The sequence below is a fragment of the Vipera ursinii genome (assembly GCF_947247035.1).
Source record: "Vipera ursinii genome assembly, chromosome: Z".
Classification (NCBI taxonomy): domain Eukaryota; kingdom Metazoa; phylum Chordata; class Lepidosauria; order Squamata; family Viperidae; genus Vipera; species Vipera ursinii.
Genome location: NC_139517.1, coordinates 49,384,886 through 49,412,338, shown reverse-complemented (window position 1 = coordinate 49,412,338; position 27,453 = coordinate 49,384,886). Strand labels below are relative to the sequence as shown.

Sequence of the window (27,453 nt, the reverse complement as noted above, 5' to 3'; positions counted from 1 at the left end):
CACCAGATATGACTCCTGGCTAGGGCTTTCATGCGTACTATCCCCTGGTGACCCTCATGCAAGTCACTGATAACTCTCTCTTAGCTCCTCTGGGATTATTACCCTGTTCCCCCACAACAGGCACCCGCGGTGAGTCGATATTTCATCCCTTCTCCTTAGGTAAGCCTGGAACTGTGGTTCCTGGCTCTCGTGGTTCCATCCCCCTAGGACCCATGTCGTCACCCTGCTGAGTACTGGATCCTTACTGGTGGCATTGGCGATGTCTTTGGCCGTCAATGGGCATTCTGGGAGCTCTTCTATTGTTAGGATCTGGCTCGCTGGGGCTGGATCAGTGTCAGTGTCTGGTAGCGGTAATCTACTTAGTGCATCCGCGTGGCCCATGTCCTTCCCGGGTCTGTATTGTAGGGAAAATGTGTAGGCTGACAGGAATATGGACCACCGCAGCATCCTTGGTGACATTATTTGCGGGGTTTGTTTGTCCGTGGTGAATAACCCTAATAGTGGTTTGTGGTCAGTGAGTATTGTGAATTCCCTACCGTATAAATAATCGTGGAATTTCCTTACCCCTGCCACTATTGCTAGTGCCTCTCGATCTATTTGGGCATAGTTGCGCTCAGCCTTGGTTAGTGTTCTGCAATAATATGCTATGGGCCTTTGATGCCCTTTGCCATCCCAATGGCTGATCACTGCTCCTACTCCATATGGTGAAGCATTGCATGCTAAGCAGATTGGCTTCCCTTCAATGAAGTGGGTCACCGTGGGTCTGCTGGCTAGTATGTCCTTAAGGGTTTGGAAGCTTTTCTTGTGTTGTTCCTGCCAGTGCCATGGTGTTTTGCTGTCCAATAGCCTGTGTAGTGGTTCAGCTATGGCAGCTTTAAGGGGAATGAATGCGTGATAGAAATTTATCAGGCCTAAGAATGCCTGTAGCTCAGCCTTGTTTTTGGGTTCTGGGGCTGCCTTGATTGCTTTTATCTTCCCCTCTGTTGGATGTATGCCCTGTGCATCTATCCTGTATCCCAAAAACTCAGTGGAAGTTACTCCAATGGAGCACTTTCCCTTCTTTAATTTGAGCCCAGCCTTCCTAAACCTTTCTAAGACCCTTTCTAACCTTTCAGCTAATGCCCCCTCATTTTTCCCTGCGATTAGCACGTCATCAAAATAGGGGCACACCCCAGGTATACCTTTCAGTGTCTTCTCCATCACTTCTTGGAAGATACCTGGGGCTGTAGCTATCCCAAATTGCAGCCTGTTGACTCGGAACGCCCCCTTGTGGGTAACAATCGTCTGAGCATCTGCCGCTTCCCTGGTGACTGTGAGTTGCAAATACGCCTGCGCCAAATCGAGTTTAGCGAAAATGGCGCCATCCTGGATGGTGGCGAGGACTTGCTTCACCGTCGGAACCGGGTAAGCATGCTGCTTTAATCCGCGGTTTCGCGTGGCTTTATAGTCCACGCAAATTCTCACGTCCCCGTTGGGTTTAAGAGGGGTGACGATAGGCGTTTCCCAGGGCCCCCCGTCTATTGGTTCAAGTACCCCCTGGCCTACTAGCTTGTCTAATTCGGTTTCTATTTTTTGCTTGAGTGCGAATGGCACTCGCCTGGCCTTTATTCAGATGGGCTATACTGTGGGGTCTAGTTTAAAACTGATTGGTGGCCCTTTGTACTTCCCTAAGGTGCCATCGAAAACGTCCGCGTATCTATCGCAGACGGCCTGCAGGGTTTGGGTTTGGATGGAATTTATTCCCCCGACCCATATGCCTAGTGGCTCAAACCAGTTGAGGCCGATTAGGCTGGTCCTCCGGCCCTCGGTGACTAGTAGTTCGAGGGGTCCCTTGAACCCCTTGAAACTGACTTCTATCGTGACAGACCCTTGAACTTTGATGGGTGATTTTTGGAAGTCTGCCAGTTGTATGTGTGATTGTTTGATGGGGACCCGGTGACCGCTATTGGCCTCGATGCGAGCCAGTGTCTCTCTGGAGATTATAGACACTGCTGCTCCTGAATCTACCTCCATTTTGCAGGGGGTGTCCTGTAAGCGGACCTCGACTTGTAGTTTGGGCCTAAGCACTTGGTTGATGGCCCCTGCCCTCCCCCGGTCCTGTGTGTGTGTCCGCGGCCTAAGGGGCCCTTTGCCACCGTTCTGGGGGGTTACTTTGCCTACGGCCCAGGCGTCGATGTCATTCAGGTTCAAATTCTTCAGCCATAGGATGTGAGGTAGGTTTTCCTTGATCTCCGGCAAGTTTTCCAGTGGTTTTTGCAAATCCTCACCTTTTTATCAGGAGCCTAAGAAATATGTCTTCTCCTGTTGGATATTTTCGAAGCCACTGACCTTTCTGAACTGCTTTATAGTGGCTCTTTACCCTTTCCAGATGGCTTTTAGTTTTCAAGCTTATTTCACCAGAGGTTTTTGAAATTTCTTTAGCCAATTCCTCTTGGATCGCCAACTCGTGAGTTTTCTCCCCATATTCTGTAATTTTTGCTTTGGGAGCCACCTGTAGCCACCTCTTATGGTTTGGAGGCACTAGTCCCCCTACCCGCTTCCCCAATTTTTCAACTGAAGCAGGTTTCCCTTGCTCTCCGACAAGATTTCCAGTGGTTGTTGCAAATCCTCGCCTATTTATTAATAACCTAAAAAATAGGACTTCTTCCCTTGGATTTTTTCCAAGCCAATTACTTCTCTGTATTAGGATCCCAAGTAACAAAACTTGTGTAGCAGAGATGGCAAACCATCCCATTTTACACATCTTCTTTTTGCTCATTTGACCCCAAAATGGATGCCTTAGAGTATGGCAGCCAAGATTAGCGGTCATTCTTTGTGGTTACTAAACAACCACATGTCATTCCATATGGAGGCTGCAGGAGAAGGCCACGACATTTCAAGGGTTCTGTTTGGTTGTTTCATTATTTTACCATAATTGCTGATATCATAGAATTGCCAGAACCATGGCAACAAAATAGGTAGTGATCTCTTTTTTTAGATAATGAGTTGACTTTATGAGATAATTTAGATATTTGCAATTATTATTTTTTGGTCAGCATCACAGTGGGAAATGTCATTCTCCCGCTACTAAAACTTATTATTGCAAATTACGTAGAGCTAGAAAACAGGGGGATATTAGTGGAGGGTGGAGAGTAGGAGCACTTAGACTTATATATTGCCCCATAGTGCTTTACAGTATTCTCTGAGTAGTTTCCAATGTCACCATATTGCCCCCAACAATCTGGCTCCTTGGTTTACTGACCTTGGAAGGATGGAAGGTCTTTGAGCCCTTTAGGATCAAACCCACGACTGTGGGCAGAGTTAGCCTGCAATAGTGCATATAAGATAAGTAGAAGATATAAATTATAAACAGAAATTCCTGTTCAACATCCAGCTATCTTCCTTCCACTCAAATTTGTGTCACATTGCAAGCAGCCAAATTTCGCTTATATGAGTACCATCTCTGGGACAATTTACAAGACCCATAGTAAACCTAAAAACCTAAAATCAACATTGAGAATATTAAAAATGACTACTTTGGGGAAAAGAAGCAATAATAGCAAAAAATGACCCTAAATAAGTTAAAGTGTTTTCCATAACAGCTTGTTCTTTAGAATATTAATATTAATAAGGCTAAAATTACCCCCTGTTGATAGGGCCCGCAACCTGGGTGTCCTCCTAGACTCACAGCTATCCTTGGAAGATCACATAGGAGCTGTGACCAGGGGGGCCTTCACTCAGGTTCGACTGGTGCGCCAACTACGACCTTATCTGGACCTGGATGCCTTACATACAGTCACCCATGCACTTGTGACCTCTCGCCTTGACTACTGCAACGCTCTCTACATGGGGCTGCCCTTGAGAGCCACTCGGAAGCTTCAGCTGGTGCAGAGTGCAGCTGCACGAACACTTTTGGGGGCCTCCCGATACTCCCATATCACACCTCTCCTCCGTGAGCTGCACTGGCTTCCAGTTGCCTTCCGAGTGAAATTCAAGGTGCTAGTGATGACATACAAAGCCCTACATGGCATGGGTCCGGATTACCTACGGGAGCACCTACTGCCAGCATCAACACCCCTCCGTCCTGTGCGCTCCCACAGAGAAGGCCTCCTCAGGGTGCCACCAGTCAGAGAATGCCGGCTGGTGGCCCCCAGGGGGAGGGCATTCTCAGTGGGTGCGCCAACCCTCTGGAACTGCTTGCCTACCGAAATCCGGATGGCCCCCGACCTTCGCACCTTCCGGCGCGACTTAAAAACCTACCTGTTCCAGCAGTCCGGCCTGGCCTGATAGCTCTTGGGGTTTCATTTGTTTTTTACTATTGTTTAACTGTATACCTACCTTGCTCTGTACACCGCCCCGAGTCCCTCGGGAGAAGGGCGGTATATAAAAACAAACAAATAAATAAATAAATAAATAAATAAATAAATAAATAAATAAATAAAATAAGCAAGTATAAAGTATTTTTTCTTTTGAAATGTAAGGATAAAAGTCATGGTCTTAATTACTTTTAAAATAATCTGTAGCCCTTTGTTATGTTCTGTTGAGTGGTGAAATTTTCTGATTTTCAGGAACCCTGATTGGCTAGAAAAAGGAGTAAATGAAGAAATAAATAAATAATATTCTTTGACCTCAAGTGGGCGCTACGAAGATGTTTAACACTGAGCTGGACTCTGTAGTCAAATCTTTGAACAGTCCATACAGAAAAGAATAAATCAGTTAGGGACCAAAGATACTAATTATACAGAGGATATTAAAAAAAGAAGACACAATTAGGTGTAGAAAATCACCAACCTACTGTGTCAACTCTACAAATGCTGTATAATGCAAATAACTTAACTGTAACTTAAATCCAACACCAGCTTTTATTATGATGATGGTTTGAATATAACCCTCTCAGTGCAACTGAAAGAAGATTGCCAAGTAAACTCACAAGTCCTAAGAGGTTACGTTTGGGACTTTTTCTTCATGGATACTCTGAGAAAAAAAGATATGACAGACATCTCAGAGAAGGAAACTTTATTCTATGAGGATTTACTCCAGGTTAATCTACAATGTCTAACAATACAACTTTGGGATATTTTTTTCTACATATATAAATAAGGCTAAAAATTTCTTGAAGAAAAGAGGATGAAAGACACTCTTGAGAAGAAAAAGATTTCATTCTTTGAAGATAAGCTGGAGGGAGTGACATAAATTTAATGATTTAATTAGTTAGGATGGATTTTTATAAGTTTGATATACGTATTGAAAGAAAGCTTTAAGATAGCTTTGTATGTATAAAATGAGTTTGTAAATGCATGTCTTGCTGAATAATCTCTGAAGTTTGTAAAATACTATTGATTAAATTTGAAAATAAGAGAAGAAAAAGATTTACTCCATGAGGATAAATTCGAGGGAGAGATTTGAATTCATTGAGCTAATTGGAGTTAATTGAATGAAAGCTCTAATATAGTATTGTATTTTGGGTTCTGGGTTTAAAATGGAGGGGTTCTTTTCCCCCCTTTATATATAATACTTGAGTATTTTTTAAAGTTAGTAAAATATCGAAACTAGAAAAAGTGTTTTCTCTCTTTAGAATTAAAAAAATTGAAATAGAGGATTCTCTTAATATCAATTATGACAAAGATTAATGAGTTAACAGAAGCATATATTATTTCCACAGCAAAGAGAAGCAGAGACGATCCAATTGATTATTTTATCCAAAGAAGAGACTATATCTAATTTGTTTCTATTTTGAAATTGCTTCTGTATCTTGTGCTTGCAATGAAAAAAAATGGAACTTTGATTTGGTTTCTGCTAAGTTTATTGTTATAGAAATGGCTTGTACATATTGTTGTGTAAAAATAAAAAGCTGCGGTTGTAATGTTGCTATCTTCTCCTGTGGTAAAGAGAGTCAGAGGTTGGTGCCTTTTTCTTTCCTTTTCCCTCTTTACACCGTATCTTTTTGCTTTTCCCTCCCCCCCCTAGTTTTCTATTACTTTTTTTAATTTGTCTTTGTATTTTATATTTTGATAAACCAATAAAAAGTTTGATTAAAAAAAGAAAAGGAAGAGCCAACACAAAAATAAATAATTAAAGACTTAACTTAATGACTAATTTAAATTACTTTCCTGCATAATGAGTGACGCGGTGGCTCAGAGGGTTAGGGCGCTGAGCTTGTTGATCAGAAGGTTGGCACTTTGGCGGGTCGAATCCCGAGTGCCGCATAACAGAGTGAGCACCTGTTACTCGTCCCAGCTTCTGCCAACCTAGCAGTTCGAAAGCACATAAAAATGCTCAAACTTGGAGGAATGGCAGAAAGGTATTAATAAATTTATTTGGGCAGGGAAAAGACCAAGAGTAAAATTTAAGATAATGCGTGAAAGAGGTGGTCTTAAAATGCCCAATTTTAAATTATATTATGAGGCTGCTGCTTTATCATCAATTAGTGATTGGTTTAATTTAACGCAAGGAAGATTATTGAATATTGAGGGTTGTGATTTGTTATTTGGTTGGCATGCATATGTATTGTATGACAAGAAGGTGGATAATGTTTTTAAGACACATATATTAAGGTATGCTCTGTTGCGAGTTTGGAAAAAATATCAATATAAGTTAAATTATAAAATACCAATTTGGGTAATACCTAAACATGCAATAGAAAATATAAATGGGATTTAAACATGATGTGACTACATATAAAGAAATTCTTAGGATGGAAAGGAATGTATGGCAATTGAAGCCATATAATATTTTAAAAGAAGGGAAAATAGTACAAACTTGGTTCCAGTATGGGCAGTTACAAGCTAGATGGAAGGAAGATCAGAAAGTTGGTATTTCGATAACCGATGAAAATTTGGTTAAACAAATTAGAGATCAAGGTCAAGCACATATAAGAAGGATATATAATGCATTGATAGAAATAGACTCAGAAACGGAACTTGTTAAAGATTGTATGATAAAATGGGCCCAGAATTTTCAGGAGGTTATAACAATGGATACTTGGGAAAAGATATGGGTTAGAAATGTAAAATTTACACAGGCTCAAAATTTAAGAGAGAATTTTTATAAAATGTTTTATAGATGGCACTTAGATCCTAAAAAATTAGCAAGTATGTACCCGAACTGTCAGCCTAAATGTTGGAGGTGTGGTTGTGATGATGCAACGTATTATCATATATGGTGGACTTGTAAAAAAGTCAAAGCTTTTTGGATTAAAATTTGGTGGAACATGCAGAAGATATTTAAGAAAAAGATAAGGTTGTCTCCACAGTTATTTCTGTTGGGTATTATTACAGATTGTACTGTTATAGATACCAAATTGATGTTGAATTTAATTACTGCAGCAAGACTTTTAGTAGCACAATATTGGAAAAAGGAGGAACTGCCTACTATAGAAGAGTGGACTTTGAAAGTTTCAAACCTGGCGGAAATGGCAAAGATTTCAGCATATTTGAAAGAACAATCGCAACAGAGATATATTGTGGAATGGAAAAGATGGATCGAGTATATTCAGAATAAATATGGGACTAAAAAGTTTCATTTAGCAAATGAATGAGTATTAGTTTTATATGATGTATTATTAGGTATTCATTATTAGTTAGTTATTTAGTTATGTATAAGGGGAGTTAAAGTGCGATAGAATTTAATGTATTTTTTTTAGTTAGTTAGCATATTTTAGCTTAGGTTTGTAAAAGTTAATACCCTGTATTCAGCTCTGGCAAGTCGGGGGGGAGGGCGAGGGAGGGAGTTTATGTTATTAAAATTTATTTTAAAACTTTTCAATTAAAAAAATGCAACTAGAAAAATAGGGACCACTATGGTGGGAAGGTAACAGCGTTCCGTGCGCCTTTGGCGTCTAGTCATGCTGGCCACATGACCATGGAGACGTCCTCGGACAAGCACTGGCTCTTCAGCTTTAAAACGGAGATGAGCACCAGCCCCTAGAGTTGGAAACGATGAGCACGTGTGTGCGGGGGAACCTTTACCTTTACCTTTTATAATAGGATGTCTCTGTTTATAGCATTGGCTGATCTTCATCTATATCAGGGGTGTCAAACTCAATTTCATTGAGGGCCACATCTGCATTGTGGTTGCCCTCGAGGAGCCAGGTGGGTATGGCTGGGATGGGTGTGGCCTACTGGGTGGGTGTGGTGAGGATGGGCGTGGCCTACTGGGTGGGCATGGCCAGCTCAACATCACTTGCTTCAGGGGTTCCTGGGTAGGACTGGGGCAGATCTGAGGGTCTCCGGCAGAGGAGAATGGGACCAAGGCGAGTGCTGGGACATGGTCCCTCCCACCCTTCCATCCTCTGTTCTTTCCTTCCCCCCTCCCACCCTCCATTCCTTCCTCCCTGTTCCTTCCTTCCTCCCTCCCTTTCTCTCTCCCTCCCTCCCTCCCTTCCTTCCTTCCTTCGCCTTCTCATCTCTTTCCTTCCCCGGCACTCAGGAAGGAGTGATGGGAGGGGGAGGGATTACCAGCACTAATATGCTGCTGCTGGCCATTCCTATACTATGTGGCTGGGTGGGGGTGGTCCTGTTGAAAGGGAGGCCTTGTGGCTGCAAGTCTGGAGATGCTTGTGTGGGGGTGGGGGTGGCGCTGATCTACAACCTAGTTGCATCCATCAAAGCCAGAACACACTCAGCCTAAGATCCACTGGTAGGAAGTTTATTCTCTGGAGAGAGAAAACCTATGACTGGCTGCTCTCCTGTAATAATTGTCAAAAGCCCATAATGGGGATTCGCTACCACTGCAGGTAGGGGATTAAAATGCAAATGTGCATGGTTTTCTAGGTGGTTAGAAATTGGTATTCTGAAGTTTTCTAGTGACATTTGTTCATGATGTATATAACAAAAATGGTCTAATCATTATGTAGCCAAACTGAAAACATGGGATATCTCATGGAATCAAATATAAAGTTGGTGATATTTCTTGAATAGTTGGAAGAATAATTTTCACATTCTTCCTCTCAATAAAATTTTTGCTTAAAAATATTATATTTTGCCTGTATTCCATTTTCCTTCTTTAGCAAAAACAAAGAGAAATTGGGCAATAATATTGCATGATTCTACATTGGCAAAAGGAGTAGTTCTCATTTGTATTTATGATTTATTTACTGAGAGTGATGCTGTCCAATCACATATAACTTGAGTTTATATCACATTAATACAGTAAATAGAGCTTAAGACGCAATATGAAACACAATAACATTTGATTTACTCAGGTGAACTTGTTCAGGAACTACCAGAATTTATGCAACCCCCAAGGCTCTCTGGAAAAAAAGTTTTAAATACTTTCAGGAATATTAACCATTCTAATCTTTCTTCCCATTCTGATCTCTTACTACTACCCTGCTTTGGCAAGAAGATTTGCTTACAAGAGTTTTCTAAGCTATTTATTATTTATTTATTTATTTTTGGGACTTATATGCCGCCCTATCTCCCGAAGGACTCAGGGCAGCTAACAACAATAAAAATACAATAATACAAAAATTAAACAAGGATTAAACTAGCAGCCCCAATAGTAAAATATTAAAAACATTTTTTTAAAAAAAATCCCTGTCGTCAGTCCAGGTCAGCCTAATGAAAAGGAATGTTTTAAGGACGCGACGAAAGGACCGGAGATCCGGGGCCATCCGGAGCTCAAGGGGAAGTTGGTTCCACAGGGCTGGCGCTCCCACAGAGAAGGCCCTCCCCCTGGGGGTTGCCAGCCGACATTGTCTAGCCGACCGCACCCTGAGGAGGCCCTCCCTGTGTGAGCACACTGGGCAATGGGAAGTTGTTCCCGGCAGCAGATGGTCCTGCAAATATCCCGGGCCTAAGCCATGTAGGGCTTTAAAGGTAAGAACCAGCACCTTAAATCTCACCCGGAGGGCAACCGGTAACCAATGCAGCTCACGCAGGAGGGGTGTAATATGGGAATATCGGGATGCTCCCATCACTACCCGTGCAGTCGCATTCTGCACCAGCTGGAGCCTCCGGGTGGTCTTCAAGGGCAGCCCCATGTAAAGAGCATTGCAGTAATCTATACGGGAGGTAACAAGTGCGTGAGTGACCATATGTAGGGCATCTTGGTCCAGATAGGGGCGCAATGGTGCACCCGGCGAACCTGGACAAATGCTCCCCTGGCCACAATTCCTATATGATCTTCAAAACTGAGTCGTGTATCCAGGAGGACGCCTAAGTTGTGCGCCCTATCAACGGGAGGTAACACCTCTCCTCCCATAACCAAAGATGGAACCTCTTGGACTAAACGAGATGCCGGTACATAAAGCCACTCAGTCTTGGTCGGGTTGAGCCGGAGCCTGTCCTTCCCCATCCAGATCCGTACCGCTTCCAGGCAACGGGACATCACGTCGAGAGCATCGCTGGGTTGGTTCAGGGTGGAGATGAAAAGCTGGGTATCATCAGCATATTGATGATACCTCAACCCAAAACCATCCTTCCGAGGTAGGTAAAATGAGGACCCAGATTGTTGGGGGCAATAAGCTGACTTTGTAATAATGCCGCTTGTGGTGTGTGTGAAAGCCCTAATAAGCAGGCATATACATGGAATGAAGGCTACTGCTAAGCACATTGGTTTGTGCTTAAATTGTAAGCTGCCCTGAGTCTTCGGAGAAGGGCGGGATATAAATGGAATTAAAATTAAAAAAAAAATCTCACCCAGTGGCTTCATATAGATGTTGAACAGGAGGGGTGAGAAGACCAACCCCTGAGGCACCCCACAACTAAGGGGCCTCGGGATTGACCCCTCTTGCCAACACCATCTGCGAATGGCCCGAGAGGTAGGAGGAGAACCACCATAAAACGGTGCCTCCCACTCCCAACCCACCAAGACGTCACAGCAAGATACCATGGTATCAAAAGCCGCTGAGAGATCTAATAGGACCAGGACAGAGAAATAACTCCTATCTCGGGCCCGCCAGAGATCATCCACCAGTGGGACCAATGCCATCTCCGTGCTGTACCCAGGCCTGAAACCCCATTGGTACGGGTCCAGATACTCAGTTTCCTCCAGGACCAAAGGGAGCTGTCATGCCACCACGCTCTCAACAACCTTCGCAAGGAAGTGAAGGTTGGAGACAGGACGAAAGTTATTTAAAATAACTGGATCCAAGGCAGGTTTCTTGAAGAGGGGCCTCACCACCGCCTCCTTCAAGGTGGCAGGGAAGCACCCCTCACTCAAGGAAGCATTGATAACTGCCAGGAACCAGCCTCGTGTAACTTCCCGAGCCACATAAACCAGCCAGGAAGGACACGGGTCCAACAAACACGTGGCGGCACTTAATCTCCCCATGATCCTATCCACTTATCTGGAGTCATAGGATCAAACTCCTCCCAAATGTGATTGGCCAAACCCATCGCTTTCCCCTCGTCAGATACTGCCCAGTTGGAGTCCAGGCCAGCCCGAATCTGAGTGGTTTTATCCACCAGATACTGACTAAACTCCTCGGCCTGTCCCCAACAAGGGGTCCTCCCCGTTCCCTGATTTAAAAGGGAATGGGTTACCCTAAACAGGGCAGCCGGGCAGTTATCTGCGGACACAATGAGGGTGGCAAAGTGAGCACGCTTCACCACCTCCATTGCCACAAGGTAAGATCTAGAAAAGGATCTTAACTGTGTTCGGTCAGACTCGGACCGACTGGACCTCCAAATGCTCTCTAGACCCCTCCTCGGGCGCTTCATCTCCCACAGGTCCACGGAAAACCAAGGGGCCAACCGGGATCTGCGCCAGGTCAGAGGCTGCAAAGGCACAATGCGGTCAAGAGCCTCCAAAGCAGCCCGTTGCCAGGCATCAACTAAGGTCTTGACCGGGCTGTGGGAAAGGGAGGCAGGAATCAATCCAAGCACCATCTGGAACCTATCCGGGTCCATCAGGCGCATGGGGCAGAACCACCTGGTCGGTTTGGCCTCCCAGCAGTGGGAGGTGGTATAACGGAGGCCCAGCCACAGTAGGTAATGGTCCGTCCATGAAAGGGGTTGAGAAATTGGAAAAACCCCACTCAGACCATTAAGCCACTGCCCAGAGATAAAAATAAGGTCAGGCGTGTTTCCCCCCTCATGAGTTGGACCCTGAATAATCTGGGTCAGGTCCATGGTGATCATGGAAGCCATGAACTCTCGGGCCACCCCCGACGCACCCCCCAGGGAAGGCAGGTTAAAATCCCCCAGAACCATGAGTCTGGGAAACTCAATCGCCAGCCCTGAGAGAGCGTCGAGCAGCTCGGGCAGGGCTGTTGCCACGCAGCTGGGAGACAGGTATATGAGCAACAGGCCCAACTGACCCCCAGGGCCCCACCTCAGGAGGAGGGACTCACATCTGCCTATTTGAGGGGCAGTGGCCTCCCACGGACAAAGAGCCTCCTTAGTAACAACTGCCACCCCCCGCCCCTACCCTGAGCCCTATAATTCATTTGCTGCTCTTCTCACTAATAAAGCAATTCTGAGCAACTTACAGACAATAAAAAGATAAATACTGAAATAAGTAAAATTGCTAAAACTATATAAAAATTTAGAACCAAGGAAATGGACAGCACAAGAACGAGATATTATTTTGCCTCATCAGTCTTCTCCAGTGATCCATGCCCCCCACAAGGCCTCAAACCAACTGGCAAAACCATGTTTTTATATACTTCCAGAAGGGTAGACATGTGGGAGCTTAAAGGGTTGAGGCCATAGCAGAAAATGCTTTTTCTCGTTGACCCTGCCAGCTGGAAAATTTGTCCACACAAAATGTTCTGCAGATAAAACTACTTTTTTATTAACTCTTTTTTAAAGTTTGTAAATCTACTCCCTATTCAGTTTTCCAGTCAATTGGAAATTATATCTTCCCCTAAGACTTTATCCAAATATATTTTACTTATAAATAAACTGTGATATCAATATACAGTATCAGCACAACTGGGAAAGTTGGTTAGCAGATAACTTATATAGTTAATAGTGGGAAAAGGTCAGTAATTCACCGGATTGCCTTTCTTATTTTCTCAGTGTTTGCCCAACCTATAACATCTATGAATTGTGTGAGGCAGGATTATATTTCCATGACCCTAACCATGTCTTTCTAAAACTGTGGAGACCCTCCTGGCGCATTTCAGTCTTGGACAGCTGTCATCTCCGCTTGCCACTTCAGAGCAAGTCAAGTAAGCACCAAACTTGTTTCCATTGTGAGCCCCTTTGAATTGTTTATATTTAGAGTGGTCATGATAATGAATATATAAACAGTGAAGAAAGCTTATGGAGGATATCAACCTGGGAAATTCAACATCTGGTTTCCCTCCATGCCTTTCTTTCACCTCTAGTATAGCTCTACTGAAATGGCAAAGACTCCATCTTGGTATTGGACAAAATTAGATACCTGATTCAACTCTAAATAGAAAAGAAGCAGAGGAACATTTTAGCACAAGGGAATGCCCTGTTGTTCAGGGAGAACTGGATGATGATTGTAGATGCCCTACTGAAATGGACAAAGGCTAGAATTTATGATAAAAGTAGTGCTTTGTTTTGGGGGTAGTAGAGGTGCATTTGTTTTACTTTGTTTTATTAAGCCTAGAAAAAAGTTTGCAGATTCCTAAAATGAATTTGCTGCTGAAAAGACAGCAACCAACAATGATATGGTTTTTGAATATCATGAAAAGGATGCTGGCTTATTGCCAGTGGGTCCTCTAACCATAGATTGTAAACTTAAAGCATTCACATTCAAGGGACTTTTCGGAAGTCGTGCTAAGAAGATTGTTACAGGGGGCTGTTAGGGATATGGAAAAAGGGCACTAGAATGGTTTCAACATTAGGAGCCTTTTGATTCCAGATATGTCATTTTGTTCCTAGGAGACATCCAGCTCCACATGTTCTCTAGCAAAATTAATACCTTATTTCTAATTGTTCAGATTCCAGAAGCAGATAGACAAGCATTTCCTGAAAGCAGAAAAGCAGCGTTTACGAGGAGAAAAGAAGCAGCGTAAAGCTGAAGCACGGGAATTCAAGAAGCAGCTTAAATTGCATCAAAAGTTTAATCTATGGAACTCAGTTCATGCTCTTGACAATAATGCTGCAAAATCTGAGAGCCTACAATCCAGTACACTTCTGTAAGCAAGCCTGGACCGGGCTTAGGTTTGGAAAGCACATTCTGCATACTCGGTGTTGGCTTTTAATGGACTATGAACTCCTTTTCTAGCCAACTCGTGATTTGTGCATTTGTGGTATTTTCAATATCTTTAACTTCCTACTTCTCTAAAAACATACTTTTAAAAGATTACTAGACAAATTGTGATTCATTGGGTCATCATTTCGGAGATATTTCCTTAACAGAAGAGAAACAGAATGACCAAGAACAAAACTGGAAGTGAGAAGGACTTTGATTTCCTGCTGGCTTTATCATACTAATTGCACTCCAGCAGCCAATGGTGGGGATCAGTCTTCCCAGCCTGTAGAGTGAACAAAAATAAAACACAAAGGCAGAAGACAACTTTGTCTTTTCTCCTTCTGGATATCACAATGGATCTCAAATTTTGAACGTGTTCTGTAGGTTAGCTAGTTGAGGAACCTTGGTTCCAAAATGGTTCCCCTAGGCCTGTTTTGCCAGGCCATTAAAGGTTACAGGAATGTTAGAATGGTTAATGAGCATGCAGATTTGGAATTTTACTGATTTGTCTCTGGTTTCCTCCATTTCACAGTTCTCTGCAGAGATGCCCAGTTGTCTCAACTCTGAGTGCCGCCTTTGTAGATGAGAATTTACCAGATGGAACTCGCCTCCCACCAAAGATTATCTTCATGAAGCATTGGCGTATGAGGAACACAGGCAACATGGCATGGAGCTCAGATACCAAGGTGTTTTTCAATGTTTAATTCGTAAAAATACATGCTAAAATCTAGATTGGCACAGAGCCTGCTCCCATTGCTCATCTCCTTTAGCCGTTTCTGCATGAACATTGAGAAGGTACTTTGAAAGAGCAGTATACTTTGTTGCATGTTTTGGACTGAGTCCTGCTATTATTTTGTTTTCTGCTATTCCAGTAAATAATGGATCTCAAGCATGTAATTTGCTTATTTATGAAAGGTTTATTTTAAACTCTCAGCCACCCAATTTGGTGTTTTGGCTACACTGTTCAAAACAAAATCTATGGCTATAGGCTGCTTTTGTTCTGAGTAAATGGGAACTGAAGGATTCATTTTAATGAATCAGAGATGCCCAGATCGCAGAACTGTATACATTCAATCGGAGAATTGTGAATTGTCTCTTAAGTGTTATTAGTCTATTTCATCATCACTTGTCTCCAAGATTATTTAATAATTTTTTCTCTGCAGCCCTAGGATTCTTGAGAAGTAGGCTTTTATGTTATAGTCTCAGATACTTAGATGGAGGATTCTGATACTTCTTCATAGTAATTTTTCTTTGTATTGCATGTAGTGCCTGATAGCCACAGAATGAACCTCAGGCTGAACCCCTCCAAGACCGAGTGGCTGTGGATACCGGCATCTCGTACTGTCCAACATGTTCCATCTCTTGATGGGGGGGAGCTATTGCCCTCCTTAGAAAGGGCCCGCAATTTGGGTGTCCTCCTGGATTCATGGCTTAATTTGGAAGATCATCTAACCCCCGTAACCAGGGGGGCCTTTGCACAGGTTCGCCTGGTGCGCCAGTTGCGCCCCTTTTTGGACCGAGATGCCCTATGCACAGTCACCCATGCCCTTGTCACTTTTTGCCTGGATTACTGCAATGCTGTCTACATGGGGCTGCCCTTGAGGTGCACCCGGAGGCTTCAACTGGTGCAAAATGCGGCTGCGCGAGTGCTGATGGGAGTATCTTGATATACTCCCATGTTACACCACTCCTGCGTGAGCTGCATTGGCTTCCGGTTGCCCTCCGGGTGCAATTCAAGGTGCTGGTAATTACCTTTAAAGCCCTATATGGCTTAGGCCCTGGGTACTTGCGAGACCACCTGCTGCCAATGTCAACCTCCCATCGCCCGGTTCGCTCCCACAGAGACGGCCTCCTCAGGGTCCCATTGGCCAGGCAATGCCGGCTGCCGACCCCCAGGGGGAGAACCTTCTCTGTGGGTGCGCCGACCCTCTTGAATGAATTGCCTCCGGAGCTGCGGATGACCCCTGACCTTTGATCCTTCCGCCGTGACCTGAAGACATGGTTGTTCCAACAAGCGCGCCTGGACTGATCATGGTTTTTAAATTTGGTTTTTATCGGTTTAAATTATCCTTTATTTCTTTATTTATTGTTTAATTCTTTTTTAATTTTTGTATTCTATGTTTATTAATTTTTTATTGTTGTGAGCCGCCCTGAGTCCTTAGGGAGAAAGGCGGCATATAAAATTAATAAATAATAATAAATAATAAATCTGATGGAAGTTTGAATCTCTGTTTACCAGCATTTACTTAATGAAGATCTTATAGGACAAGGCCTAAAAACATTGATACATGACCAGTCTGGAAAGCTCACAATAAAATAATGTTTTTCTTTTCTGTTCCTATTTCAGCTAAAATTCATGTGGGGAAACATAACTCTGGTGTCTTCTGGAAAAAAAGATGTGATTGTGCCTTCCCTACTTCCTGGAGAAGAGGGGATTGTTTCAGTGGAGTTTGAAGCCCCACCAATGGAAGGAACCTATACATCTCACTGGAGGTTATCACATAGGGGGGAGCAATTTGGACCCCGGATCTGGTGCAGTATTGTGGTTGACTCTTCTTCCACAACTGTTTGTCCTGGCTATGGCAAATTGATGCCTAGTGTTATGTATGCAGGCACCTGCATAGCAACAGCCACCAGGGGGCGTTGGCCTGGACAGTTTCGGCAGGAAACCTAGGGCCAACCCCATTGGCTGTTAGCTTACCTGGCCAGGTATATAAGGAGGCCAGGTAGCCCTCATTCCCCAGTTCACTTCCCCTTCCAATAAAGAGCTGAACTCACACACCGGCTGGCGTCTCTCTTGCGTCGGACCCACTACACAATAGTGGTGACGAAGGTGGGATTGCTGCCGACCAAGAGCTGAAGTCACTGGGGAAACACTCCGCGAGCTGAAGGGAAAGGCATTTTTTCTTCTTCCCCCCACGACCGCCAGCCGAACCGGCAACGCCAAGCACCACATCCACGACCAACTGCCGCCATGGTTAGAGCCGGATAACCCCGCGAATTCGAGACCCTCCACCCCGAAACCTGGACCCGTTACCTGGCTCACGTTGAACTGTACATGTGGTTCAATCAGATATCGGAGGACAGTGCAAAGGCGGCCGCCCTGCTCTGCCTTGGGGGACCAGCGCTGCTGGAAGTCACCGTGAACCTGTTCCCCCAGGAGGCCATCAACACCGTTGCGTACCGAGACCTCGTGGCCAGGCTCAACGCACATTTCAGGCCCCGGCGCTCCAAGGTGGCCGCACGGTCACAATTCGAGAAAAGGGACCAGCGCCCCGACGAGACCGGCGCTGACTTCCTCGCCACCCTGCGGGAAGCTGCCGTCGCTTTCAGGTTCACAAATTTGGAGGAGCGACTACGGGACCGGCTGATTTGCAGCCTACGCGACAGGCGGTTGCAGGAGCGCCTGTTCGAAAGAGAGGAGGTCTCTCTCCAGGAAGCCGTGGACGCCATCCTAGCCCACGAAGCGGCCTGCGGGGCCGTCCAAGCCTGCCAGGGAACCCGGCCCGGCAACCAGGCAACCAGCGTCCACCAGCAAGGGGCCACAGAGGAGGACGACCTGAACATCAACCTCCTCCAGCGGAAGTCGACCCCCGACCAGCGAGCCAGATGCCCAAACAGGCCCAGGCCTCCCAGCAACACCGCCATTCCCCAGAGGTGCGCAGGGTGTGGTGGGAACCACATGCACAGCCTCTGCAAGTTCCGGTCCGCCACGTGCTGGGCCTGCAAGAAAACAGGCCACATAGCCGCCGTCTGCCGTAGCCGCCGCCCCCGGGAGGAGATCCACGAGCTGCAGCCGGAGGAACCGCCGTTTGAAGGTACTGGGGCCCCCACCAAAACAAAAATTGGCTATGTCGAGAGCCAGCTGGCCATTAACCACACAGGTAGCCGCCGGCTGCTCAAACCCAAAATTAGATTAGCAATCCGTTTGCAAGGCGTCCCTTGCAGCATGGAGCTTGACTCCGGATCAGCGGTCTCGATTATTTCGGATGAGACCCTTAACCACATAATTAGCCAGAGCAAGCAACGGATTAAATTATGGCCTACTAAATTAACCCTGACCGATTTTCAGAATTCGCCGGTCAAGGTGAAGGGGGAGGCCACCATTTCAGTGGGGTTTAAGGGTCATAAAGGGCACCTGGACGTTGTAGTGATAGAGGGCTGCAGAGCCAGCCTGGTCGGGCTGGACTGGTTTGAGGCCCTGGGAATCTCAGTATCGGGATCCATCGGATCCAGGGGGACTCCGTTGAGGCCGTTTGCCGGGAGTTCGCCAACGTCTTCGATGGGTCATTAGGCAAGTACACCGGGGTCCCCATATCGTTCAAGCTTAACTCGAACATCTCCCCCCGTTAGGGTCCGGCCGCGGCGAGTCCCGTTTGCGCTCAAACACAAAATTGAGCGTGAACTAGACAAGTTGGTGGCCCAGGAAATCTTAGAGCCCGTAGATGAAGGGAAGTGGGAAACCCCCATCGTGACCCCCCTCAAATCCAATGGGGAAATAAGGATCTGCGCCGACTATAAGTGCTCGGTGAACCGCGCCCTGAACCCACACACTTACCCGGTTCCCGCGGTCAGCCACGTTCTCGCTTCCCTCCAAGGCGGCGCCATCTTTGCAAGGCTCGATCTTGCACAGGCATACCAGCAACTCACGGTCACTAGGGAAACAGCTGACATCCAAACCATAGTAACCCATAGGGGGGCGTTCCGGGTGAACAGGCTGCAGTTTGGAGTCAGCATTGCTCCCGGCATTTTCCAGGAGGTTATGGAAAAGACACTCAAAGGCATTCCAGGAGTCTGCCCCTATTTTGATGACATCCTGATTGCAGGAGCATCAGCAGAGGAACTGGCAGGGAGGCTTAGGGAAGTGCTGGCAAGGCTGCGCACAGCTGGCCTAAAACTCAAAAAGGAAAAATGCAGCATAGGCGTTCCTTCCACAGAATTTTTGGGGTTCAGAGTAGACGCCAGGGGAATCCACCCCACAGAATCCAAGGTGAGGGCCATCAAACTAGCACCCACACCCAAGAACAAAGCAGAGCTTCAGGCATTCCTGGGTCTGCTGAATTTCTACCATACATTCCTTCCACACAAGGCAGCCATCGCTGAACCGCTCCACAGGCTGCTAGACAAACAGGCAACATGGGCCTGGACGGCCACCCATGATCAGAGCTTCAAGGCCCTGAAGGCATTGCTGTCGGACAAGTCCACAGTAACCCATTTCATCGAGTCCAAGCCCATTTGTATCGCCTGCGATGCATCCCCTTATGGTGTGGGCGCTGTCCTAAGCCACCTTGAGCCCAACGGGGCACAAGTCTCCATAGCATACTATTCTAGGACACTGTCTGGAGCAGAAAGAAACTACGCCCAAATAGACAAAGAAGCCCTGGCAATCGTGGCAGGAATCAAGAAATTCCACGATTACTTATATGGCAGGGAGTTCACTGTCTTCACGGACCACAAACCACTCCTGGGCCTGTTCACCACAGACAGGCAAACCCCCCAGATTCTGTCCCCCAGGATGCTCCGTTGGTCTATCTTCCTTGCAGCATACAATTGCAAGCTGGTGCACAAGCCAGGGAAGGAGATGGGCCACACAGACGGTCTAAGTAGGCTCCCCTTAGACACACACGACCCAGACCCAGCACCAGCCACACAGATCCTAGCCCTGCAGGAACTACCCGAGTCTCCAGTTCTTGCCAAGGACATTGCCAGCCACACAGCCACAGACAACATCATGGGCAGGGTGCACTCATGGGTTTGCACAGGGTGGCAGGACAAATCCCCGGGACCAGAGTTTCAGGCCTATTTCATTAGATGTAATGAAATCTCCACACACAAGGGGTGCCTCCTTTGGGGTAGCAGGGTCATCATTCCACCCGCACTACGCGCCAAGGTATTGGACTCCTTACACGAAGGGCACCCGGGGGTGGTCAGGATGAAGGCACTGGCTAGGAGCTACCTCTGGTGGCCCGGGTTGGACAAGGAGGTTGAGGATCGGGTCAAGGCCTGTTATACGTGCCAGAGATCCAGGCCAGAAGTGCCACATCTCTGTCTTCTTCTTTTTTTTTGCCTTTTGTCTGTATTGCCTCCACTCAGTGGCCCCTCTTCTTTAATGTGCATATTCTCTTCTGATTCATATAATTTAAATCCTAGAATCAATCAGCTTATTATCCTTTGGGCTGTTAGTTAATTTGTTTTAACAGTTTGAATCATTCAGATAAGTTACTCATGAAATAATCTGTGCTTGGGATAACGTTCGGATGAAACAGTCGTCTGTAGGTCCACCTCAATTGGGCTCAAAATTGAAGAGCTAGAAAGAAAAAATAAAGTGTATGCACCATTTCTTTTCCTCTTTGGCAAACAGAATTATATGTTTGGGAGAAGTAGGGTTTTGTCAATAACATACTTCTATCAGCTGAAAGAGCAGGAACTCATTGGCAAAGTACATTTTAAATACCAAAATCCTAGATTTAGCCCCTAACGTTTTTCAGGCATAACTGAAAAAAAAGATCTTAACCTGATAACATAGAAAGCAGCCTGCTAATCAGTCCATACTGGTTGAAGATTATGAGAGTTGTCACCGAAAACATTTGCAGGGCTCTTTACAGATCTTTTCAGGATCAATTGATCAGTCTGCATGAGATAGTTTCCCAGGCAAAAATAGGATCTTGTAAAAATCCATTTATCCTATTAACTTCATTTTAAACTAATTGCAAGATTGTTGTTCCATCTATTTCTCAGCTCAGTAATATAAGGGATATATGATTTTTTTAAAAGTAAAATAATATGCAACTTCTGAATGAACAAAACAATGGAGAAAGTGTGCTAGTGTCACTTATTTTTTTAGAAAATACAAAGATGTATTTAAAAAATCATTTTTGCACATTTATTTTGCACTTTTGTTTAGCTGAAAAAGATTCAGTCTTTTTTATATTAATCTAGAAGAAAAATGAAAATGTCGAGATAAGGTAATATGGAAGATGTACTGCATTATAAATGATACAATGAACTGCCTGAGTAAAACAATTTACCTCAAAATCACTTTGGGGGAGCATTCTTCAGTAATACTTCTTTTCTCTAGGAAAGAGCATCAGAATTCAAGGGAGAAATAAGTTTGGCCAACCAAGTTGCTTCATCAAAGATGAAAAGAATCCTCAGTGCTAGAGAGTTCTACATCCCATCACTTGATCTTCTCACAGCCCAGGTGAAATATCTGGTATAAACCAAAATTCAAAATGGATTCAGAGGAAATTTTCCATACAGTTTTCTCTGTCATTAAATTGTTCACCTTGTGTTCTTTCCATTAGGATTTGCTCTCCTTTGAATTGCTGGACATTAACATAGTGCAAGAACTGGAGCAGGTCCCTTGTAATACTCCTGTTGGTAAGTATTTTCTGTGCCCAAGAAGGCTTTTGGATGAGAATTGTGGCAAATACATTCTCATCCTGCTTTCTCAAGACAGTATGTCTAATTGGCATTATTGGATTTCTGCCAAGGCCCATAGTTCTCCAATAGGGGATTCTCTGCCAATTCCTAGCATCCTCTGGAACTGCTGCTGCTCCTTGCAAAATTACTGTGTTTTGCCTGGTATATTAAGCAAGCACTGTGCTGTTTGCTTATTGTGGAAGATTCTCAGGTTTCTTACAGTATGGAACTGTAATGAGATTTTAATTTGCAAGCCTTAGTCCCCTCTTGTATTAGTTTCCTCAAAGCAAGAATAGTTGGTCAGCACCTGCTAGCTTTGATACTCTAGGCCAGAGGTGTCAAACTGCCGGCCCATGGGCCAGGCGTGTCATCAGGAAACTGTGCCCACCCTGTTGGCAATGGAGAAAAAGCTCCAATATGTTGCATGACGTCATATGATGTTGTGAGTTTGACATGTCTGCTCTAGGCCAACATATTACGATGTATTTACCATATTATCCCTGACTGAATGACAGCTGAACTGAACAGGATAAATTTGTGATCCACATGATCTGTGATGAATCTATAAATATATATATATATATATATATATATATAAGATTATGATTCTTCCTTGTGGTATCATCCTTATCTTGCTTTTCCAGATTCCATACAGGGGCCAAGTCCATACAAAAGCCATGATTGCACTCCTGTGCCAAAAACAGCTGACTTTGATCAGAAACAAGAAGAGAATGAGAGAATCACATATGAATTATTGCCTGGCAAGCAGTGAGAAGCACTGAAATGGCCCTAAGAATTTCCTGTTCTTCCATTGGGTTTCCTTATCAGGTAGAAGCCAGCAGTCTCGGCTAAGAACTGAATGACCAAGCATTTTAATTGGCTTTATTGTTGACAATCGACTTTGCTGCAAAGCTGCTAGCTTTAGAATTTGAAAAATTTACCAGGTAGTTTTAGCAATCCTGGAAAATGATTGCAAGGTTGTATGCACTTAGTAAAAGCTGCATTATAAAACAAGATAATCCAAGTTGTTTTCAACAGATTTTCTAGTTTTGTGTTTTGTATCTTCAGCTTTTTTCTTACAGTATAGCCCCTGCTTCAAGACACCCTTTATCCCTTGACAAACATGATATGCTTGGCTCAACAAAAGTCTTTATTACTAGGCTTGTGTTCAAATGCTTTAAAACCTCAGTTTTATAGACCTAGAAATTTTAAGTATTTCTAATTTTTGTATAAAAGCTGCATTATGGAGGTTCTAAGATCTGCCTCCAAATCAAACTCTTGAAAATTGATGTTTTTGTGAAGACCCTGTTCTTGCAACCCTGTAGGTTGAATGGTATTAGGCTTCCTCTTGATGTGTCTCACTGCTTGAAGTACTTACATTCGTTAGGTAAAATGAATTAGATATTTATTTATTTATTTTATTTTATTACATTTATATACCGCCCTTTCCCGAAGGACTCAGGGCGGTTTACAGGGTGATTAAAAACAAAAATACAAAAGTTAAAAACAAATTTAAAAAAATTATATTCGTCCCTGAATAAGTAAAACCCCAGTTAAAATTAAAATTAAAACTAAAATTAAAATTCTCAGCCTGGGCCAGAGAGCTCGAAGAGCCAGCTCTTCAGGTCCTGGCGGAATGAACGGAGGTCGGGGGCAGTCCTAAGCTCCACTGGCAGCTGGTTCCAAAGGGCAGGCACACCCACTGAGAAGGCCCTATCCCTGGGTGTCATCCGCCGGCAATCTCGTACCGGTGGCACCCTGAGAAGACCCTCCCTGTGGGAGCGCACTGGACGAAGGGAGCTTGATGCCGGCAGCAGGTGTTCCCTCAGATATCCTGGACCCAAGCCATTTAGGGCTTTATAGGTCATCACCAGATATAAATGATTACCAACAATTAAATGCAAACTCTCAATATCTATGATAGCTTACTCCATTCTGAAATTTTTAGTAAATACTGCCAATAATATTAATCTGTAGATGCTGAAGTCAGCAAAGGGAAGGCTGAAAATTCAGGAAACCAAGAAGAATGAGAGGAAGACATGAGTGGAACCCAGTTTGTATGTGAAACAGTCATTCGTTCTCTCACCCTAGATGCTGCACCTGATCATCAGCCCCCCACAAAAAAGAAGTCTTTTCATAGTGAGTGCTTTCAAATACCTTTTGAAAAACTAGCATATTCAGAAAATACCTACAACGTAATTGATCATTTCCTCTTTTTTTTGTTATTGTTGATTAGATTCTCTGCAAACATTATCCAATATTGCCCACTGCAGCCCAGAGAACAACGATTCCATTAACCCTGTTTCAGAGGAATTAGAAGCTAGAGTACCAACTCCTGAATTTGGTAAGATTTCACTAAATTACTCACAGTTGATGAAAGTTTGGTGTACAAATTAAGGCATCAGGCTGGAAACCAGGAGTCACAAACTCATCTTAGCTGCGAAGCCAGCTGATGACATTGGGCCAGCCACTTTCTTTCAGCCTTTAGAAGTAACATCAGCAAACCACTTCTGAAAATCTTTTTTTAAGAAAACTGGAGGGATTTAGTCCAGGCAGTGAACAGAATTCAAAAGCTGACTTGATGGCACACACACACATTCATAGTTTCTATTTTCCGTTCCTCTCCAAGATACATATTTGAAATGTAGGTGACTACCTATGATGTGGGTGATAGGGAATAAGTTTTTACTTTATGAGGCTTGTGGCTTGGGTATACCTACAAAAGAGAATGATGAAGGCATTGTGGAAAGGATTGCAATATTGACATTTATACTGAAACACTATTGCCTGTGTTCTAGAAAATCTTCCAGTGCGAGATGATGAAGAAACAAACAGAGGAGAAGCTGACAATGATATTCAGGATGAAGTCAGCAGTCAGGCATCTTCTCTTTCTGAAGATTATATCATTGTCCTTCCAGAATGTTTTGATACTAGTCGTCCTCTGGACAAGTCAATGTACAGTTCAGCACTCTCTCAGTCAAATTTAGAAAACGTGAGCACGGCTCCAGCAAATCCTGAAGAAAGCCACACATCAGTGAATAGCACCAGTGATATATTGATTACCTCTCAGACCCTTGATGAAATGTCACTGACCCCTCAGACTGTGGAACCACAGCCAATAAGGTACCATATAAATCAAGAATAATCCAGAACCTTAAGATTTCTTTATCTCCTATACATATCCTCCCAAAAAGAAGTGTTGATTTTTGAGTGTATATAGCAAGCCAAAATGTACACACAAATCCAAATGAAAAAACAGCCATCTGGAATTTTACTAGATTATAATTTATTTATTTTATTAAATTTATATGCCACTTTTCTCCCTAAGGACTCAGGGCGGCGCACAACTATAAAAATTAAAAACATCAAATAGAGAATTTAAAAAAGAATTAAACAATAAATACAATAATTATATGACAATTTAAAAACCAGTAAAAGCTAATTAAAACCGTAGTCAGTCCAGGCCTGCTTGTTGGAACAACCACATCTTCAGGTCACGGCAGAAGGACCGAAGGTCAGGGGTCATCCGCAGCTCCGGGGGCCATTCATTCCAGAGGGTATACATTATATTATAATGGAACTACCTAAATGTGTAGCATGAACCAATATCTCCAATTTTCATTCATTTGAGCTTTTGGTACATTGTAAATACCTGATTATTTTTCTCTAACAGATTTCTTTCTGAAAATGAGAGTTCCCGAGAGGCAACTTTTCCCACTAGAGAGGAAGCCCTGTTGATTCCTGTCCAAATGAAAGAAGGTATTGTATTGCAATATTCTACATCAGATATGTCAAACACAAGGCCCGGGGGCCAGATCTGGCCCTCAAAGTGGTTTCATGTGGCCCACAAAGCCATCCTGGAAACAGTGAGGGAATGGCCCCCACTGCCTTGGCCCTGGCCCAGAGACCCTCCTTCTGCCAGAGACCCTCAGATCTGTCCCACTCCTGCCCAGGCCCCCATAGGCACCCTTGATGCGAATGATGTAGAGCTGGCCACGCCCACCCAGTAGGCCACGCCTACCCTGGCCATACCCACCCGGCCCCCTTAGGGCAACCGCAATGCTGATGCGGCCCTCAATGAAATTGAGTTTGACACCCCTGCCTTAGACTAAACTGAAAGTATATCCAAGGCCCGGAATGGGGACAAGTTGCCACAGCCAACTTGTGGCCAACTTACCACGGGAAACCCACCATAGCAAACTTGCTGCTGGACAACTCGCCATGGGACAACTTGCTGTGGGACAATTGAACAATTCTATTAATTATTTAAAATATTTTTTTTAAAAAAATGCCATTCACATTTCATTCTGAGATGAGTTTGAATATTAGTAGCTCGGTTTAGTAGCTGGGCTGTTGGTTTGATCTCTGAGTTTTGTCTCCATTAGGGGGGACATCTTCAATGTGGTTTGAATTGTATTCAGTTTGTATGGAATGTTGCTTCCAGTATTTCAGTTGAAGTAGCTCTTTCGTTCTTAGTGGGTGATAGGCGGGGTTAATGTCAATGTGTCTGTTCACTGATTGGTTGGTGGAGAACTAGACCTCGATGAATTCTTTCTTTCCTTGACTTTGCTTGGGTTATAATTGTGGTCTCAGTTAGATTGAACTTGTTTCCTTCCAAGTCCTCGTGGATGGACATGTGGGACAATGATTCATGTCTTTTGATAGCCAGGGAGTGCTCATGCAGTCTAGTAGACATTTCATTCTGTCCCTCCTTTTGCATCCTTTCTTTAATTATTCTATTCCATCATTTCTTTGGTATTAGTATAACTCTTATCCCACAGTGAGTTGTCCTGTGGCAAGTTGGCCCACAGTGAGTTGGCCAGGGTGAGTTGGCTGCGATGAACTGCCACAGTTGTAGGAGCTCGGTGCATTTTTACTTTCACCTTTTAAAATATATATATATATATATAATAGATAATAGAGGATATGACTTTTTAAAAACTGTATCCCATTAATTAGGATGCCAAGCCTTGCGGGGCTTGCCACTTACCAGGGGTGTGTGTGTGTGTCTCATTGATGGCTGGAATGATGGAGGCAGCCGGAGGCAGCAACTGGCAGCAGCAGCAGCAATGTCAGCCATCCCCTTGTGCCTGTCTCTGCTGGCCAGGGATCAGCTGAAAGGCGATCATGGTCAGGCAGCTAGGAGCTGGCTGCTTTCTTACCAGCATCCCAGTGACTCGCTTGTGGCCAGGACTTCTGGGTTTGCCAGATTAGCTGTTTGGTGGTCCACTGCACAGCTGATTGGTACAGAAAACAGCAGGGGATTTGAACCTTGCTTGCCTTCCTGCCTTGATGCTACAGAACGGAGCCCAAGCCAAGCTGCCTGTTGGAGGCAGGGGACTGCTGCTGTGAGCTGGGTGCTCACAATCATCCTCAGATGCTGATTAGGTGGGTGGGGGGTGGGCTGGGATGGGTCCATCTATTTAGCATGCTGGGAGTCAGTAACTCCCAGCACTGACTTTGTTTTTGCGATTGCTTTGCACCTCGTATGCCAAAGTGTGCCTGAATAAACCAGGTTTCCTTTGATCCTGACGTATCTGTTTTCTGTTGTGCTCAGGCCTGGGTTTGGGACCTTTGACAGAAAGGTCTTTCTTTCCTGTCTCTACCCATGTCCTTGCTAGTTCCTGACTGGACTGTGCAGGTACAGGGGGGATGGATGAGGGCATGGAAGTGACAGTGGACATGGAAGATGTGGGGGAGCCAGCTGTGGCAAGAGTGACAGCACCAGAGGCTATGGAGGGTGATGCCCAGCTGGTAATAAACTCCAAGGTGCATGAGGCCGGATCAAAAGAGCTGGTGGTAGAGGTACAGTCGGCCTCTGGGATGGTGAATGAGGCAGGAGCTTTAGGAGAGTGGTGGCACAGCTTGGCCATGTCTGGTCTTGCGGTCCGCCAACAGTACATGCCAGGTATTCCGGGTCCCCAGTTGACTGAGTAG

The 27,453-nt window shown here is 44.5% G+C and overlaps 1 pseudogene across 1 annotated transcript; it reads left to right on the top strand.

Annotated features, from left to right (window-relative positions):
• Positions 1–1,354: 1,354 nt before the first annotated feature.
• Positions 1,355–27,453, top strand: LOC310650162 (next to BRCA1 gene 1 protein-like; annotated as a pseudogene). The gene is made up of 14 exons: positions 1,355–1,404; positions 8,639–8,713; positions 12,945–13,096; positions 13,841–14,038; positions 14,627–14,780; positions 16,442–16,660; positions 21,173–21,295; positions 21,399–21,474; positions 22,161–22,277; positions 23,494–23,655; positions 23,753–23,860; positions 24,315–24,639; positions 25,190–25,275; positions 27,158–27,453. The product of its transcript is annotated as a next to BRCA1 gene 1 protein-like (transcript).